The sequence below is a fragment of the Paramormyrops kingsleyae genome, chromosome 6 (assembly GCF_048594095.1).
Source record: "Paramormyrops kingsleyae isolate MSU_618 chromosome 6, PKINGS_0.4, whole genome shotgun sequence".
NCBI classification, from domain to species: Eukaryota; Metazoa; Chordata; class Actinopteri; order Osteoglossiformes; family Mormyridae; genus Paramormyrops; species Paramormyrops kingsleyae.
The window spans coordinates 21,724,098-21,741,674 of NC_132802.1; the positions used below are offsets into that span (position 1 = coordinate 21,724,098).

The 17,577-nt window shown below is 41.2% G+C and overlaps 1 protein-coding gene across 5 annotated transcripts in view; it reads left to right on the forward strand.

Annotated features, from left to right (window-relative positions):
• Nucleotides 1–10,941: 10,941 nt before the first annotated feature.
• LOC111842312 (plasma membrane calcium-transporting ATPase 3-like) overlaps nt 10,942–17,577 on the forward strand; it is a 48,887-nt gene continuing 42,251 nt past the window's right edge. For 3 of the 5 annotated variants that reach the window (XM_023808792.2, XM_023808793.2, XM_072712881.1), the window contains exon 1: nt 10,943–11,360. The gene's annotated coding sequence lies outside the window, so the exon portion shown is untranslated. Of the gene's footprint in view, nt 11,361–17,577 lie in introns of all 5 variants that reach the window. The other 2 variants (XM_023808794.2, XM_072712880.1) reach the window with 1 other exon arrangement.

Genomic DNA, 17,577 nt, shown 5'->3' on the forward strand with positions numbered 1-17,577 from the left:
TTCTATATGTCAAACACACTGGGGGAAAAAAGTTAACTTTGACCAGTTAAGTTCTGTGGCTTCAACTCTAAGTAAGCACTTCCATGTTTTGTGCAATTACTTCCACAACAAATGACATAGTATTTACAAGACTCAATCAAATTTGTTGGAAGTGACTCAGAAGAAATTTAGTATTTAAATTTGCATGCCGGTGACATAAGTATCATCTCATTACAATGGCACCTGTCAAGGGGAAGCAGGAAAAATGAGTAAGCATAAGGATCTGAGCAACTTTGACAAGGGCCAATTTGTGATGGCTAGGTGACTGGGTAAATGCTTCTTCAAAACAGCAGGTCTTATGGGATGTTCCCAGTATGAAGTGGTCAGTACTCAGCATGGCAATGGGGTCATGGGAACCCAAGGCTCGTTGATAGGAGTTAGAACTGGATCATGGAGCAATGGGGGCAGGTGGCCTGGACTCCATAAGACCAGTTCAAGATAGTTTCATAGTCTTTTTTGCTCCTTTCTGCGATCCCTGTGTGGAAGAAAAATCACCTCTGGCAAGGAGGATCAGGCATCCTTTATTAACAAATGTGCTCAGGAGCCTCCTAGGAGTGGACTCCAGGAAGGCTTCTGAGTGACAACAGGATCATGGGCCAAGAGGTGTGCCATATGGTCAGTTGTATATTTGCACCTCCCTGTCTGGGGGCCAGGAAGGGGTAAAAGAAATTGCACGTCATTTGGACCCTATGAGCTAGGTGGGCCACTTGCATATCAAAGGGAAGGAGTATATTGTCAGTGGGTGATGAGAGGTAGTTCTCATGGTTGGAAGAGCAAAAGAAATGTTGGTTGAATGGGTTAAAAATGATTTTTAAGAGTACAAAACAGGGGGTGTAAAACCAAACCAAAAACATCTCTGTGAAGTTGTCCTGTGCTATAAACCACATCTTGCTAAGTAGGTGGGAAAGAACCTCTGTATCAATTGGCATAAACAAGCATGTCAATTTCAAACTGTAGAAGAGTTCTGAAAGAATCAAACTTGCCACAGTGTCACAGATGTTGGGGCTGGGATTTCATGCTTGGGATCATTGTCTTATTAAAAGATGAGTTTCCTAACAAGCTCCATTTTTTGCTCTGAATCCAGTTCATAGTATATTCCCACAAATATCATTCTGACTGGGTGACCAGTCCCAGCTGATGAAAAAAACATTGCATAATGTTGCTACCAAAATGCTTCATGTCAATCAAGTAGTACTATGGATTTTCAGATACCAGTTATGTGATCAAGACCATCTGTTTCAAGATTAAGACAAGATCAAGACTCATCCAACCCAAGACCAAGTTAAGACTAAGACCCATCCCAACCAAGATCAAGACTTTAAATCAAGAACAAAACAAGACCAAGACTTGAAAATTCACAATCAGAATTTAGATTTTTTTAGTTGAGTGCACCCGGAACACACCAGGCAAAACACAAGACTGATGTAAGATTTCAATGACCGGACTGCGGAAAACATACCTAATGCAGACTTAAATACATTGGACTAATGACAACAATCAGAAACAGCTGGTAAACACGGGGAATCCATATGGGGTTAATGAGGGGGTGTGGCACACGGAAGGAGCGGACGATTGGGGCATGACAGTACCCCCTCCAAAAAGCACGCAGTCCGGGCGCACCTAAGGGGAGCGAAGTGCCGCAACCGGGGACATGACGGGACGTAGGGAGACAAAAGCAAAAACATGAAAGCACCATGGGGAACAGCACAGACACACAGGACAGGCACAAGGAGACCACCTCAGACAAAAGACAACAAACCACGGGGAACGCGGACAAACACAGAGGCACCAATGATGGAAACACAGGACCCGGGAACACGAAAGGGGACAACGGAGGAACACCAGGGGACACACCAACAGGAGGCACAAAGGGACCAGAAGGGAACAAAGGCACAGAGGGATGGGGAGGAAACACAGGGGGCACAAAGGCAGGGGGCACAGAGGCAAAGGACAAGGGGACACAGGGAGCCAAAGGGAACCCCGGCAGGCGAGAAGCGGAAGCTACAGGGGCAGCAGGCGACCGCGAGGCCGGAGCAGGTGGGACCCTCGGCAAGAGCGAGGGAGGAGCTCAAGGGAACGTCAAAGGGGCTGAGGAGGAAGGCAGAGGGACCAACGAAGGGGGAGGAGGAAGGTGTGGGGGACAAGGGAGAAGGTGAGGAGGGAACAGCAGCTGTGGCAGGTGAAGGCGCAGCCACAGCCGGCTAAGGCGCAGGCGACCAACGAGTCGACGACGGGGGACCCGCAGTCGACTGCCAAGCCGGAGCCGGAGGACCCACAGGCGACCGCCAAGCGAAGGAGTCACTGGGGATGACAGGGTAATCCCTGAGGGGTCCCAGTAAAGCTCCTCCTCCATCCAGGGAGGAGGACTGATGGTTCGACAGACGGAGACCTCCTCAGGGACTGGGACCAGAGGCACGGGAGCAGGACCGGGGGATCAGGGACGTCCTTAGGGATGGGATCCGGGGGCAGAGCAGGAATTGGAACCTCGGGGGGCAGAGCTGGAACAGCCGGCCCAGGAACCATGGAGGGTGGTGCAGGAACCGCAGCGCAGAAGCACACAGCGCAGGAACCTCAGGCGGCGAAGCAGGCGGCATCCTCCCAGTACAGGCGTGGATTGCAGAACACATAGTTTTCTGGGATCATCCTCAGGACGCAGGCAAGCTCGTCGTCTGGCAGGCGTATTGGCGAACTTTTCTTTCCCGAGTCCGGTCATTCTGTCATGCACGCCGACCGGGGAAGCAGAAACAGGGAGGTGAGGAACGAGGGATTTATTATAGGAACACGCAAGGCAAAACACAAGACTGACATAAGACTTGACTGGACTGGGGTAAACATACCTAATGCAGACTTAAATATATTGGACTAATGACAACAATCAGAAACAGCTGGTAAACACAGGGAATCCACACGGGGTTAACGAGGGGGCGTGGCACATGGGAGGAGCGGACGATCGGGGCAGGACAGGGGTAATGTTGGGATAAGATCTTTATCGTTTTGGAAGCCATTAAGAAAAAAATGCTCTTCTTGTTTTATCCTGTTCATTTTGTGTTTAAATGCTAAAAAAAGAGAACATATTTAGGTGTAATTTTGGGGGGCCGGGAACCAATTAATTGGTTTTCCATTATTTCTTATGGGAAAAATTCGATCAGAACTCGAACTTTTTAGGATTCGATCCAGAGTCCGGAACAGATTAAGTTCGAGAACCGAGGTACCCCTGTATTTGTGTAAAACATGGCATAATCAATACATTTGATCTGATGTATAAACACCAAAGAGCTAAGATATTATGACCTCCTGCTTAATATTCTGTTGATCCGCTGTGTGCCTCCAAAACAGCTGTTACCCACTGAGGCTTGGATTCAACACCTCTGAAAGTGTAACGTGGTATTTGGCACCAAGATGTCAGCAGCAGATCCTTTAAGTCCCACAGGTTGCGAGGTGGGGCTTCTGCAGATTGGACTTGCTGTTTCAGCACATCCCTAAGATGCTTGACAGGATTCAGACTGGATAGGATTTTTTTTTTTTATAAAGTTGTGTTGTATAATGATTCTGCCACAGAAAAAGAACAGTGTAGAAATCATTGGAAGCCCAAAACTGTCACGATAAACATGTTTGTTTGTGATAAGTGTATATACACTTTGACCACAAATGTATTAAATGTAGACTAAAATATAGTGGCAGTAAATGTTAGTCAGCTAGGTACAATAATCTTCTGTATCCGTTTCAAAAAGAAAAAATAGATGCTATTGGAACAAAGCAGTCTTGGAAGGATAGAAAAGCGTGTACTCAATCAGAGCGGAAAAATATACATTCACTGAGCACTTTTTAAGGAAAACTTTACTAATATAGTGTAGATCCTCCCCTTTCCCTCAAAACAGTCTTATTTCTTCTTGACATGGATTCCACAAGATGTTGGAAGCATTCCTTTGAGATTCTGGTCCACGTTGATATGATTTCATCACACACTTTCTACAGATTTGTCAGCTGCACATTCATGCTGCCAATCTGCCGTTCTACCACATCCCAAAGGAGTGCATCTGGATTCAGAACACTGAACTCGTTGCCATGTTCATGAAATCAGTTGGAGACGACTTTTGCCTTGTGACACGGTGCATTATCATGCTGGAAGTAACCAGTAGAATATGGGTTAATCGTGGCCATAAAGGGATGCACATGATCAGCAGCAATACTCAAATATTCAGTGGCATTCTACCAATGATTGATTGGTATTAACGGCCCAAAGTGCGCCAAAAAATCATTCCTCACACCATTACACCATCACCCCCAGCCTGGACTGTTTACACAAGGCAGGCTGGGTCTATGGATTCATGCTGTTGATCCCAGAAATCAAGATTACTTAGACCAGGCTATGTTTTTACATAAGTCAATGGCCCTGTTTTAATAAGCCTGTCCCTTCTGCAGCCTAAGCTTTCAGCTTTTGGCTGACAGGGGTGGGACTGCCGTAGTTTTGTCTTCTGATACTATAGCACATCCACTCCAAGGTCTGATGTGTTGTACTTTCTGGGATGCTTTCAGCTCGATCCAGTCTGGCCATTCCCCTCTGGCCTTTTCCCCATCAACAAGGCTTCTCCACCTTCAGAACTGCAACTTGCTGTTTTTCCAACAACATTCTGAGTAATTTCTAGAGACTTTTGTGTTTGAAAATTCCAGGAGATCAGCAGTTACTGAAATACTCAAAGCAGCCAGTCAGCCCCCAACAATCATGCAACAGTTAAAATGACCGAGATGACATTTTCCCCCCATTCTAGTGGTTGACGTGAACATTAACCAAAGCTCCTACCTTGTATCTGCATGATTTTATGCACGGTACCTGTCACATGATTGGCTGATTAGATAATTGCACGAATATGCATGTGTACAGGTGTTCCTAATAAAATGTTCAGTGAGCGTACTGTATACATACTATGTACACTTCAATAACAGTTTGCTTTAAATACAAACATCACCTACACGTATAATTTTCTGAAGCTACACTTAGCTCTGATCTAGGATTTAACAGAAAATAAGATAAGGGTATTTGTGACCATATGCGCATTAACATCCCTTTTGTTACAGCCAGGCATGGTGGAAGGACGAAAGGACGATCCGCGGAGCAGATCAAATAAACAAGGGACTTAACTTTAAAAACAAAGCAGGTAGACAACAAAAACAGGGGCAGGCACTTAAATACATTTACAGTGAGGAAAAACAAGAGACAGGTGTGGGCATTAAACAAGCACTGATAACACAGTGACACGGGTGAGTTCAATCAACAGACAAAGGATCAAACACCAGGAGAAGAGGTGGAGGTAAGGAGTAATGCACTGATTACAGCACATTGCCACACCCACCACACAATAAACGACCTCAGGGATGAGAACCTGAGTCCTTACCAGCCCTGTGGTGGGTTATACCTCAGCACCACTCTAGTCCAAATGGACCAGTGTGAGGTTTTTTCTGGCCGCTGTAGTTCCAATCCTGCCACCAACCCCCAAGTTATTCCCTGTAAGTTGGAGGACCTCCTTACAGGGCCAGATACAGATTAATATCATACCCAGGATGAAGCAATTGCAGGTTAAGGGCCTTGCTCAAGGGCCCAACAGAGTAGAATCACTCTGGGCATTCACGGGATTTAAATCAACAACCTTCCAATTACTGACACAGATCCCTACCCTTAGAGCCACCACTCCATACAGGAGAAATAGAGACTAAAATAACAAAGGTAACAGACCAATGCTATATACAGGGAATAACAGGGAGCAATGACAACGAACTGCAAGAGAAATACACAAGTACATGATAAACCAAGAAAATAGAAAGAAACATAAATGTTGAATTATAACTAGTTAGACCTACAAGGGTAGGGGAAGCCTGGATGACAGCCCGTCAAGCCATACAACAGCCCAGGGAAGAGCAGAAACATAAAGAGCTAACACGAAATGGGATGGCCTATTTCAATTGTCAAACATAAGCTTAAATTGCACTCTTTCTGGCTGCCTAAGCACTCTAGGAGTGTGGTGAGCATATTTAGATTTTCTCATTACATCAAGGGTAGCATATTTTGACAAATTCTATTCCTTATCAAACAATGCTCCCAGTGCAAACTGGACTTTAAATTAGATCAATTCTGACTACATGTGCACTACAAATGTGTAGGAAGCATATTTTGACATATTCTTATTATATCCAGGGTAACATGTTTTGATATAGAATTTTCCCTTAACAAATAATGCTCCCAGGTAGAGGCTTAGATGTGAGGGACATTCTGAGGTATCATGTAGAATGTACAAAAAGAAAAAATGTTAAACTAGATCCCTATGTTTTATAGTACTTTTTTAGCACTTCAGCTTATCTGTAATTTAATTTCTACCAGTTGATGCCAAGTGACTGAGCAGCCTTGTTAAATTTTCTCATAATAAGGCTTTAATGTGGATATGTGTTCAGGCGAAATTTCTTTAAGAATAACTCCCATACTCGTGAATGACAAGGCCTTAGTAATCTTGTCAACCTATCCCAGTGCACATACTCAGTTTAAGCTGACCGTGCAAAGTAGAACATAACCGAATGTAGCACTTTATTAGGATGAAGGAACATCCTGAAGAATGTGAAAAAAAGAGAATTGGGATGCAGCAGTAAGCATAATGAATGGAATAGTTTACCAGACAGTTAAGGGCTTGAAATGAAAACAAAAAATAAACCAAAGATATGACTTCTTAAACTAGCAAAATATTTTCAAAATTCTGTCATCCTTCTCATGCTTGCTATAAAAACAATTAATCTTTCATGCATTGGCAAAAAATGACCACAAGGGGTCCTAATAACCTTCCTTTCGTTCAGACCTATTGCCACAGGTGCATAAAATCAAGCACCTAGCTATGAAATTTCTTCCCTGCTTGATATTCCACAGTAAATTGTAAATGGTATTGGAAAGTGGAAATGTTTAGGAACAAAAGAAACTAAGTGAAGTAAGAGAGTAGGGTCACCGAATGTTGAGGCACATAGAGTGTAAAAGTCACCAACACTCTGTTTACTCAGTAACAATAATAATGTAATAATGGTAATATATAAAAAATAAATGTAATAATGGCAGACATTCAAACCCTGATCCAAGAGGTGTGAGGCAACAGTGCTAATCACTGCGCCACCATGCCACCCCCCAGACATACTTCATTGTACTGTAACACAGTTTTTCAAACAGAATCACCTCTATGTACATGCTAACAGCACAAATACAAAAGTTAGCGTCTTTTTTCTCCAGCTCACTTGATTCACATTTTTTGCTCCTCTTTTATTGACATATTTTACTTCAGAGTTGCATCAAACTAAATGAATGCCATTTTCATATCTAAGCCTTTTCTGGCATGGCGCATATCCCATTATTTTATGTATAATTCACGATGAAATGGCTCAGGTGAGCCACTCTGCACTTTGCAGTTTCCCCAGGGCTGTACTATGTTAGGCCTTCTGATAAAATTGCATAGAAGCCTTTCCTTCAATCCAAAACCAGAGTCTGAGATGTTAAAGTCAGTCGATGGGGGACTAATTTATTTACAGCACTGGTGAGAGTTTCCTGTCTGACTTCTGGTTTTTGATTTTGTTCTTAATTTCTGCGTTTCAAAAGATCTTGAAAGGAACTGTGTTTTAATAAAATGTTAATAAATGATAATAGAATAATAACCTGAACAAGACTTGCAGACCAAAACTCAAAAAAGAACAAAAATTCAACACTTTCCACATAATTTTATTGGTGTTGATATGAAACAACACATGCAAATGTGCTGTCAGCTTAAGCTACTGAAAACTAAAAGTCGGCAGTCATTTCTATAAACAGCGTCTTTATATTTACGGGATGCCCCCCTCGTCAGCCTACTTCAGAACCGGAGGGAAGCAGGTCTTACACAATTTACTTGATTTTGAGAAGAAAAGAAATTTGTCACTAAGTTGACACAAGAATAGCAATACTAGATGTAAGGTTGCAAAATAAATACTGCACCTAAAAAAGAACAGAATGTATAACATTAGGCTGAACAAATCAAAGTTCATCCATTTTCTGAAACTTAATCCCAACTGGGGTCATGGGGGGGACTGGAACCTATCCTGGGAACAATGGGCGCAGGCAGGAACCAATCCTGGGCAATTGCCAACACACTGCAGGGTGCACACACACACTCACAGGGTCAATTTAGACTCACCAATCAAGCTATCCTGCACACTTTTTGGACTGTGGGAGAAAACTGGAGCCCCTGGTGAAAGTGTGCAAACTCCACACAGACAGGACCCAGCACCAAACCCAGGACCTTCTTGCTGTGAAGCAGCAGTGCTAACCCCTGCCCCACCCCCAAGTCAAAGCCCATTTTAAATAACCACTTCCATGAAGCATACACTATAAATGAAAAAGTAGTCCACAGTAAACTATGCACATGGACACATGCTAGAATTATTTAAAGTTACCTAAATCACTTGTTATGAAATGTTAAACAGAATTCACACATGGGAAGAATATGCCAATTCCAATGCATCTCCGGAGACAACAGCAGTCTAGACCAAGGGTGGGCAATTTTATCTGCAAAGGACCAGAGTTTATGCAGGTTTTTGGGATACCCAGGTGTGAAAACTCTTCAGCCAATCAGTCATCTTATTAGTAGTCTAATTAGAGAGTTACAGCAAAAACCTGCACACACAACAGCCCTTTCTGGGTAGGATTTCCTACCCCTGGTCCAGACTAAGGTGTTGGGGTATTGCATTAAATTATCTATTGTATTGTAATTACCAAAGGCTAGGAATTTCAAGGTCACAACGAGACAGAAATTGCTGTTGCTGTCAAAAAGAACATACCCCACCCCATAAACTAAATATATTATATTCCATTTGGCCTCCATTTGACATTACCAGTATACTTGTTTACTCCTTTAATGGCCATTGCAAATCAGAAGTTTAATGCACTGATATACCACTTATCACTATAAGCAGAAATCAATATACTACGTTGTGAAGGTTTTGCTTGACCACAAGAGAGTGCAACTTACCTCACTAACATCCTGAAGTTTCCCAATCACAGGGCCAATCACTGCACTGAGGCACATGTAGTCTTGTCAGGGAGGTGGCCAACTTTGCTCCAGCCGTCCCTTTATCACTGCCAGAGAACTGCTTTAAAGTGTCTAGTTCTTGGATTATCAATATACTTCCAGCATTCAAAAGGTCAAATACACTCCCCTCCCACCCAAATAAGGGCATATATCATAACTGAATGATTTTTCAAATGACTCCACTTCTGACAGAAGTGCCATTTTCTCACTAAGCCCAGCATGATTTTGGGAATTCCGGCTTCTTTCTAAGTTGTTACTGAATTCAAAAGAGGGCGAACAGTCCAATTCTTACGAAGCTAATCAAGGTCCGGCTTGTTCCATTGCATAATATACAATATATTTCCTTACGTTTCTAAACGAAATTCAAAAAAAGTCCAAAGAAGCTACTTGAAGGTTTTGAGAGCAAGTAAACCAGATTGAGCGATAAATGTCACAAATCAATTCCACCTTCCTTTTCCTTTTGTGTAATGAAAGTTGATGTTTTATTGATGGCCGAGAACCCAGCTGTATGTGCATCTACTCCATAATTAATGGAATCAAGCATTAGTGGCTAACCTGCAGAGAAGGAACACAACATGAAGAACAAAATGTAAAGGTAAACATAAAATAAAACAAAAATCCAGTGTATATCAGTCTAATGCATATGCAGCAGTTAAGTGAGTGAAATAATAAAACTGAATGGATCTTCTGCTCAAAATAATAAACATGCCAGTAAGGATAAGCTTAATGCATATGATAGACTCCCACAGCCTACGCTAAAATTCCCCAAATCCATATGTGCAGGTGCTCCTGTGCTAAGAGATTCTCCAGAATAAAAAAATAATAATAATCGGACATGATAAATTATCATCAATTCCATAAAGCTAAAATTAAATTAGCATTTCAATATAACATGCTTTCTCCACATGTCTCCATCTTTTACAGAATTGGATCCTTATTGATATATGTGGTACTGATGGATTATTTTGATATTGACTTTCGAGGTTAATACCATGTGTATTAATACATAATTATTTTTATAATTGACGGAAAATATTAAGACTTGACTCTCAGGCAAAATGTTTTATTTGTTATTTATTACTATTTCTTCCTCTTCAGTACGTCCAATAAGTCCTTAATTACTCAGTTATCAAAATTTCAAGTTACTGGAATGATGATACCGAATTCCCAAAAATATCAACACGAAAATAGGCAAATTAAATTTATGCTACTCTGCAGATTAGATTATGGATTAGGCACTACCAGTAATAGCACTCATATACTTACATAAGGATGCTATTTGCCTCTTTATATTATGGGCTCTTTGTGTACATTACTGGAGAATGCACCTAATGCATGCAACATAAAGCATCTGTCAACCAAATGGATACAGAGAACAGTAAAGAGTAGTTAATTGTAATTTGCTCATTGGAAACTCACAGTAATTCATGTGCAGCAGTATACTTTTCACCTAAAAAACCGTACATATATTGTTTTATTGTTTCAATTGTTGTTTTTTAATTAATGACATTGTTTTAATTAATCATTTTTGGTGTGATTACAAAATAAGAAAAAAATACCATTAGTATCGGTTCTGATAGACATCCTTATTGTATTTACCCTGCATGGTCAAAAACTATTGCATTCACATTCCGTCATTACCCACCCATATTTTTATTAATTGACTCTCTTCTGTTTCACCCCCTAAAACACCCCGCCAACTCACCCACTCCCTTTGAGGTTAACTGCAGGACGTGATGTAGTCTATGTCTACGGAAAGACAATGTAGAGGCAGAGTGGGGGGGCATCAGCCGCACGGCCCCGACCCCCCTTCGCATCAGCGTCCGCTCGCGTGCCGTTACCACCTTACGGTCCACACAGTCCGGGGAGCGACGGCTCTCCATCAGCATGTAGATCACAAATTTCGCAACGCCAAGTGCCGATGCGCGTTCCTTATTAGAAATTATTGTACGGCAGAAGAAAAAGCATATTAGATTAGAAAGTACATGAATTTCCCCACGAATGCATTAATTACTGCGCTAATTTAATATGGTATCTCCATCACTGATTCTCGTCCGTATGAGATAAATTCGGCACGAGCGACCGCACTGTATTCGCTACCGTGAAAATAACGGATTGAGAGTCGTTTTAAGTCCTATGGTTTTTTTGTTTATTTTGCATTTGTTTTAAGATGTTTTTACTGGATTTTCACAGTATTTCCTTGCTAACCCTTTAACGTCCTTGGAGCATGGCCTGGTAAGTGGATGTGTTTCATTTTTATACTTAACTGTACACTCTTAGTCTGGAATATTGGTTTTATGCAATGAAATATTACGCATGTAGTGTGTAGATATTTCTTCAAAGACAGATATATACATAGACACACAAGCGCGCGCAAAGTCCAGTTTGCTCGTTGTCCCATTACAATTATACCGTTAATGTGTAGTTTCATAATATACTTACAACGATCGAGACCACTGAAGTTCAATTAGCGACACGTTAAAAACCATCTACGGGGCTGGAGACACATATTCATGTATATGCATAATTATACTTGTGGTCACTGATATTTGTTGACTGTAATAGCATGAGTTACGACTATTTTAGTATTTGGACACCATGCAGTCAATGTTCCGCCCCGAGTTTGCAACAAATATTTCGGAGTATTTATTCGTTTACTTGTAGACGCCTTTTTTAAGTTTCATGTTATTAGCAGGATATGTAATGTTTGGCGTCCTGTGTGCGTTACAATGCAAAGCAGAGTTAATAGATATCTATGAATACTACTAATGATTATAGAAAGCAATAGATGCTGCTCGAGCTCAGGACATACCGGTAACCTTGCGGAGGGGTACTGCGTTTTTATCGCTTCAACTGGCGCAAAGTCATGCTATGTTCTGCATTTTCCACTACAACGGCAACAAAAAGTAATGATAATGACAATTGTGATTGCAGCTATCACCGCGATCACTATCACCGTCGGTATTTTATAAATGTGCACATTTCACTACCTCATGCTTGATTTTGTGACTGTGCGGAGAAGAATATGAAAAATGAAATTTTGAAGGTGCAGTGCAGAAGGGTATTTCGTTTTAATTGTCGACTATGTTCTTGTAATGTTATATATATATATATATATATATATATATATATATATATATATATATATATATATATATATATAATTAAAAGGTTATGAGCTGTCACCGTTCTTGTTTTCCTACATATGCAGAGCAGAGCACTACCTACACCGCCCGCTGCATGTTTGTCAGGCTACTGCAAGGCGGGAGGGGGGGGGGGCTGTTTTGATCTCGTGCAGTCACACATGATGGCTGATGGCGGCGCATTGGTCAGCTCCATGCCTGCCTGCCATTGGCCGTTTCCGATTGGTCGTCACGCAGACACTTGCATTGCTGTTGGTCTTCATGTTCTTGCCCGTTTAGAAGGCGGTACTACGCCAATGTTCATTGAGGGTACGTGGTGTTTTTACATTGACATGCTAGACTTAGCAGTTGCACTAAAAGGAACTAATACTAAAATCTATGGCAAGATTTCATGTTCGTATATGTAGATTCATATCTTTTTAGTTATTGCTGTGTACGTGCATCTGTGAATCATGAATATTACCTTATCAAAACAAATAATGCAACGAAACGTTAAAAGTCACATGTAAAAATGCAAAAGTCCATTTTTACGGTGGAACGTTTTTAGTAAAAGTAATTAAAGGGGAATAGTTTTTTTTGCCTTGTTTCCTGTAATAGGACACATATACACTTATGCCATAGTTTTAAATAATCCAGCAATTCATTTGCCTTTCCCACTTATTTGGTATAGCCTAGCAATGAACCTATACCAGGAAATACAGGGACTGAGGTAGGGGACACTCTGGATAGGATGTGGCATACTGTAATACAATATGGACAACTTATAGGTACCAGTACACCTGTACTGCATGTCTTTGGATTGTGGGAGGAAGTCCCTGAAGAGGGAACATCAAACCCTACACAGACAGCCCAGGCAGAACCTGGACCCAAAACCTTAGAGCGCAGAAGCCAGAGTGCTTCTAATTCATAAATCATTGAGACGACAAATTAAGATAATATGATAAATACGATGTTTTATATTATAACTTTATTACTATAAAATAGTACATTAATCTCAATGCACATTCTGCCTCTATATAGACTACTAAATAACTGGAAGCTGCAGATTATAGGGTAGGTGTATTCCTCCAGTGAAGTGTAAATATAACAATATGAGTATGTTTTAATTGCCTAACTGATTTAAGTCAAATGTATAAATATGTTGAAATAGAATAAATTATAGATGTATTCCACTCCTTGTGATTCAGTTTCATAATAAACATGAAAATATTGTACATTACTGCAGTATATTTAACAAAATATTGCACATGCTGATAGGTAGTGAGGGGCAAAATGTCCCCTCATGAACCGTCAGCAATACCCCAGACCACATCCAGGTGGCGCCCCTGGTTTGTTTTGGACATGCTTTGAGCCCTTTTTTCCATCAGAGAGCACCATCTACTTGGTTCAGAAAATACAGCAAAGAGCTCATGAAGTGCCACCATAGCCACAATAATAGGTGAGGTCATAAACATGTAACATGAGGGACAGAGTGTTCAAGGTTGAACCGAATTGATTGAGATAATGGCTCTAAGATAAAAACTGTTTTGAGTCAGTTTGTTCTTGATTTGCTGGCCATGTAGTGCCTTCCAGAGGGCAACAGTTCAATCTGGTGATATCCCAGGCGAGATGACTCTCTGAGAATGTTGGTAGCTCTGCTGAGACAGCGAGTGCTGTAACTGTCCTCAAGGGAGAGAGGTGGGCAGCCAGTTATTTTCTGGTTGGTGGAAATGACCCTCTGGAATGCTGCCCTGTCTTCTGAGGAGCGGATGGCAAACCGTACAGAGATGCAGTAGCTCAGCACACTCTTCATGGAACAGCGGTTGAAGGACACCAGCAGTTTATCATCCAAGTTGTTCTTCCATAAGATCCTCAGGAGGATTCAGTTGCTGCTGGGCCTTCTTAAGGAGTGCGGTGGTGTTGGATATTCCAGGAGAGGATGTCGACTATGTGACACAATCTCCATTGATAGGATCTAGATTGGATTTTTCCTCCTGAAGTCTATGATGAGTTATTTGGTTTTAAAGGTCTTCAGATCTATGGTATTCTTTGAGCACCACACTGACAGCCTTTGGATTTCATGCCTGTATGCTGACTCATCGCCCCCCTGAGGTGAATCCCACCACAGTTGTGTCATCAGTGAACTTGATGATAGTGTTGCTAGAGTTGGTAGGGGTGCGGTCATGTGTGTAAGGGTATAAAATAGTGGGCTCAACACACACCGCTGTGGGGAACTGGAGCTGAATCTCAAGGTAGAAGAGAAATCGGGGCCAACTTTACTCTCTGAGAGTGTTCAGTCAGAAAGGCTTTGATCCACAGGCAGGTTGAGAAAGACATAAAACCATTAGTTTGGTGGCCAGCTTGCTGGGAGTGATGGTATTAAAGGTAGAGCTGAACTCCTCAAAGAGCAGCCTCACAAACCCCCCCTGGCATTCAAGAAGGGTCTGAGCCATGTAATGTGCTGTGGCTCTGGCATCTTCTGTAGATCTGTTTGCTCTGTATGCAAACTGCATACTTCTCAAAGCATTTCATAATGACCGGCGTACGTGTGATGGGGTGGTAGTCATTAAGGCTCCTGATGGTAGGCCTTTTTGGCAGTGGGATGATAGTCTTGGACTTCAGGCTTGGTGGGATGATGGATTAAGACAGGGAAAGGTTGGAGATCATTGTGAAGACCCAGGAGAGTTGATTCCTTCAGCACCCTTCCAGTTACACAAGCTTTTCCTGGGTTTACTGCCCTGAGCATGCACCTCACTTCGTGTTCCTGCACTTTGAGAGTGTGGTTACTGGAGGCTTAGGTTCTTTCACATCAAAGCGGGCAAAGAAGCAATTAAGTGCCTCGGACAGCAAGGCATCCCCCCCGACAGCTGTGAGCTTGCTGTGCTTGTAGTTAGTGATATGCCGGACATCTTGCCACACCCGCCATATATTGTTGTTGTGGAAGTGGTCATCAGTCTTCCTCTTGTATGCTGATTTGCCTTTTATGATGCTTCTTTTCAGTCTGGTTCTAGCAGAGTTGTACTGTGCCCTCTCTCTGCACCTGAAGGCGTGGTTGCCATCATTAATTAGCATTTGGAGCATCATTGTCATCCATGATTTAAATATTCCAGATGAGGGGAACAGTGACTTTCTATGGTCTTTGTGTTAATACACCAGTTGTAGTGTACATAAATGCATAACCCCCCCCATTACTCTTACCAGAGTATTTACTCTCTGGTCGTGGTGGTGAGCTGAGTAAATTGTGTAAATTTGTAAGAAATGTAAATTGTGCAAATAAAAATGTGTGAATTTCATAGCTCATGTGTTAAACACAAATTATTGTGGAAATGTCTTTACATGACGTGACAGGGTGATATTTTCATAAAAGTTCTTGAGCGTGTAGTGAATAGTGGGTGTGATTTCCTTGGATTTTTAGGATGCCCACTAATAAGCAAAATGAATGTATAACCATCTTTTCTTTTTTGGGTGGGTGAATTCAGCCGGCACACTTTTATCCTTGAGGTGACATCCTTATCCATTATACGGTCAAGCGTCACTTATCAACAGGGATACTTTCTGAAAAATGGGGCCTGTTTCACGAAGCAGGATTACTTGCTTAACCAGATAACTTGCCAGATTTAAGGTAGTCTGAGTTAAATGTAAGTTGATGAAAATAAGGTCTATTTAGCCCAGACTAGAGAGATCACTGACAATTAGTAGGCCAGGGGATTCATTTATGATAATCTTTTTTTTAAATTAATTTCTAATATGTTCTGTTTCTGGAAGTAACATCCATTAATGTTTACAGAATTAAATCTGAAACAGTAGCTGAAAGTAACAAAAGGTAGCTGAAAACAGCATCCAAATTTACTGCTGGTGTAGAATATGTGATTCCGTCTAATTATTTCACATTATCCCAATCTGAGTAATTATTTGCTTTCAACTAAATTGAGACAGTTCCATTAAATTGGATGTTCTGAACACCTTGACTGAGGTATTCCATATAAGAAGACTCAGCTTCTGTGTTATATGAATCCCTCTACAATAAAACAAATATGCAGTATGGTGTATATCAAATTGTCAATCCTAGTTTTGAAACTCGTAGTTACTCGTAGAAACTTGTTGGTTTTTTGTGGTTATTTTGCTTTGGCGTTTCAGCCCCTTTCCTGGTTTTGTCGTACTCTACATTTTTTTGTGCATCTCGCCCTTGTGCTGCCCATCCAGTAAGCAGCTCCAAGTCCCACTGGAACTCATTTCACTGTATGCTGTACTGATGTGCACTTGATAAATAAACTTTGATTTGATTACCTGTGTCCTGCAGTGTGCTGTCCAGTAGTTATCAAAGGCCATCTGGAAGGAAAACCTGGCATTGTTTTATTTTCAGTTGATGGATGTTGAACATTAAAATAAAAATGATGTAGTTGTGATTCAGGGATGTTTTTTGACAGCAGTTGTGTTGTCTATGATATGCATTACAAGAATTAGAAAGGTAGCTACTGACATCCATATTCCAACTTCAAAGTCCAATACAGGGTCACAATGGTTGCTGCTAATATTCTATATAATAAACACATTGATAACTACCCATTTTGGCATGTGCACTGTTATACATATAGGGTAAAGATATCTTAAGCTGACATGTCCATTCAATACACTGACATCTTTGTTGTCAAATAGCATACTTGACGTATTAATTACGGAGCCCACAAAGTTGCTAAGCAATATATTTTTATAATCTCGTGCACACAAGAAATTATATTGTGCAAATAAGATATCTTGAGCAAACAATAGATTTTTGTCAAGTTGGACATTGTCCCTGGGTCAACAAGGGAGGGGATTGCATTTCACTTCTTTAACCAATCACAGTTTTTATTATATGACATCACCATATTGGTCCATTTTGTCTCATTTTCAAACTCAAGACTGGGGGGGTGGATGGCATCAGAAGCTCACGAGTTCAAGCCGTATTGTTGTTGTCTATTATCATCATCATGAAATAAAGACACAACCTTACCTTTGCAGGTGAGCATGTTCCTATGTTTTGTATATATGACATGTCCCTTAACAAAAGACATGCACAATAAAAGTTACTTTACAAATTTGTGCATCTTGCTGCTTAACAGAAAACACTTCTTTTAATTAATGTGGTGATGTCATACAACGAAGACCATGATTGGTAAAAGAAGTGAAACGCAAGTCCTTCCCTTGTTGATGCAGGGACATGTTGAACTCTGCAAAATTAGGACATGTGATACAATATGGATGGAGTAAATGGAAATGTGAAAGCCAGTAAATGTGTTTTTACCCAGAGTCCTGTACGTGACACATAACTTTGAATCTGCACCTCTAAG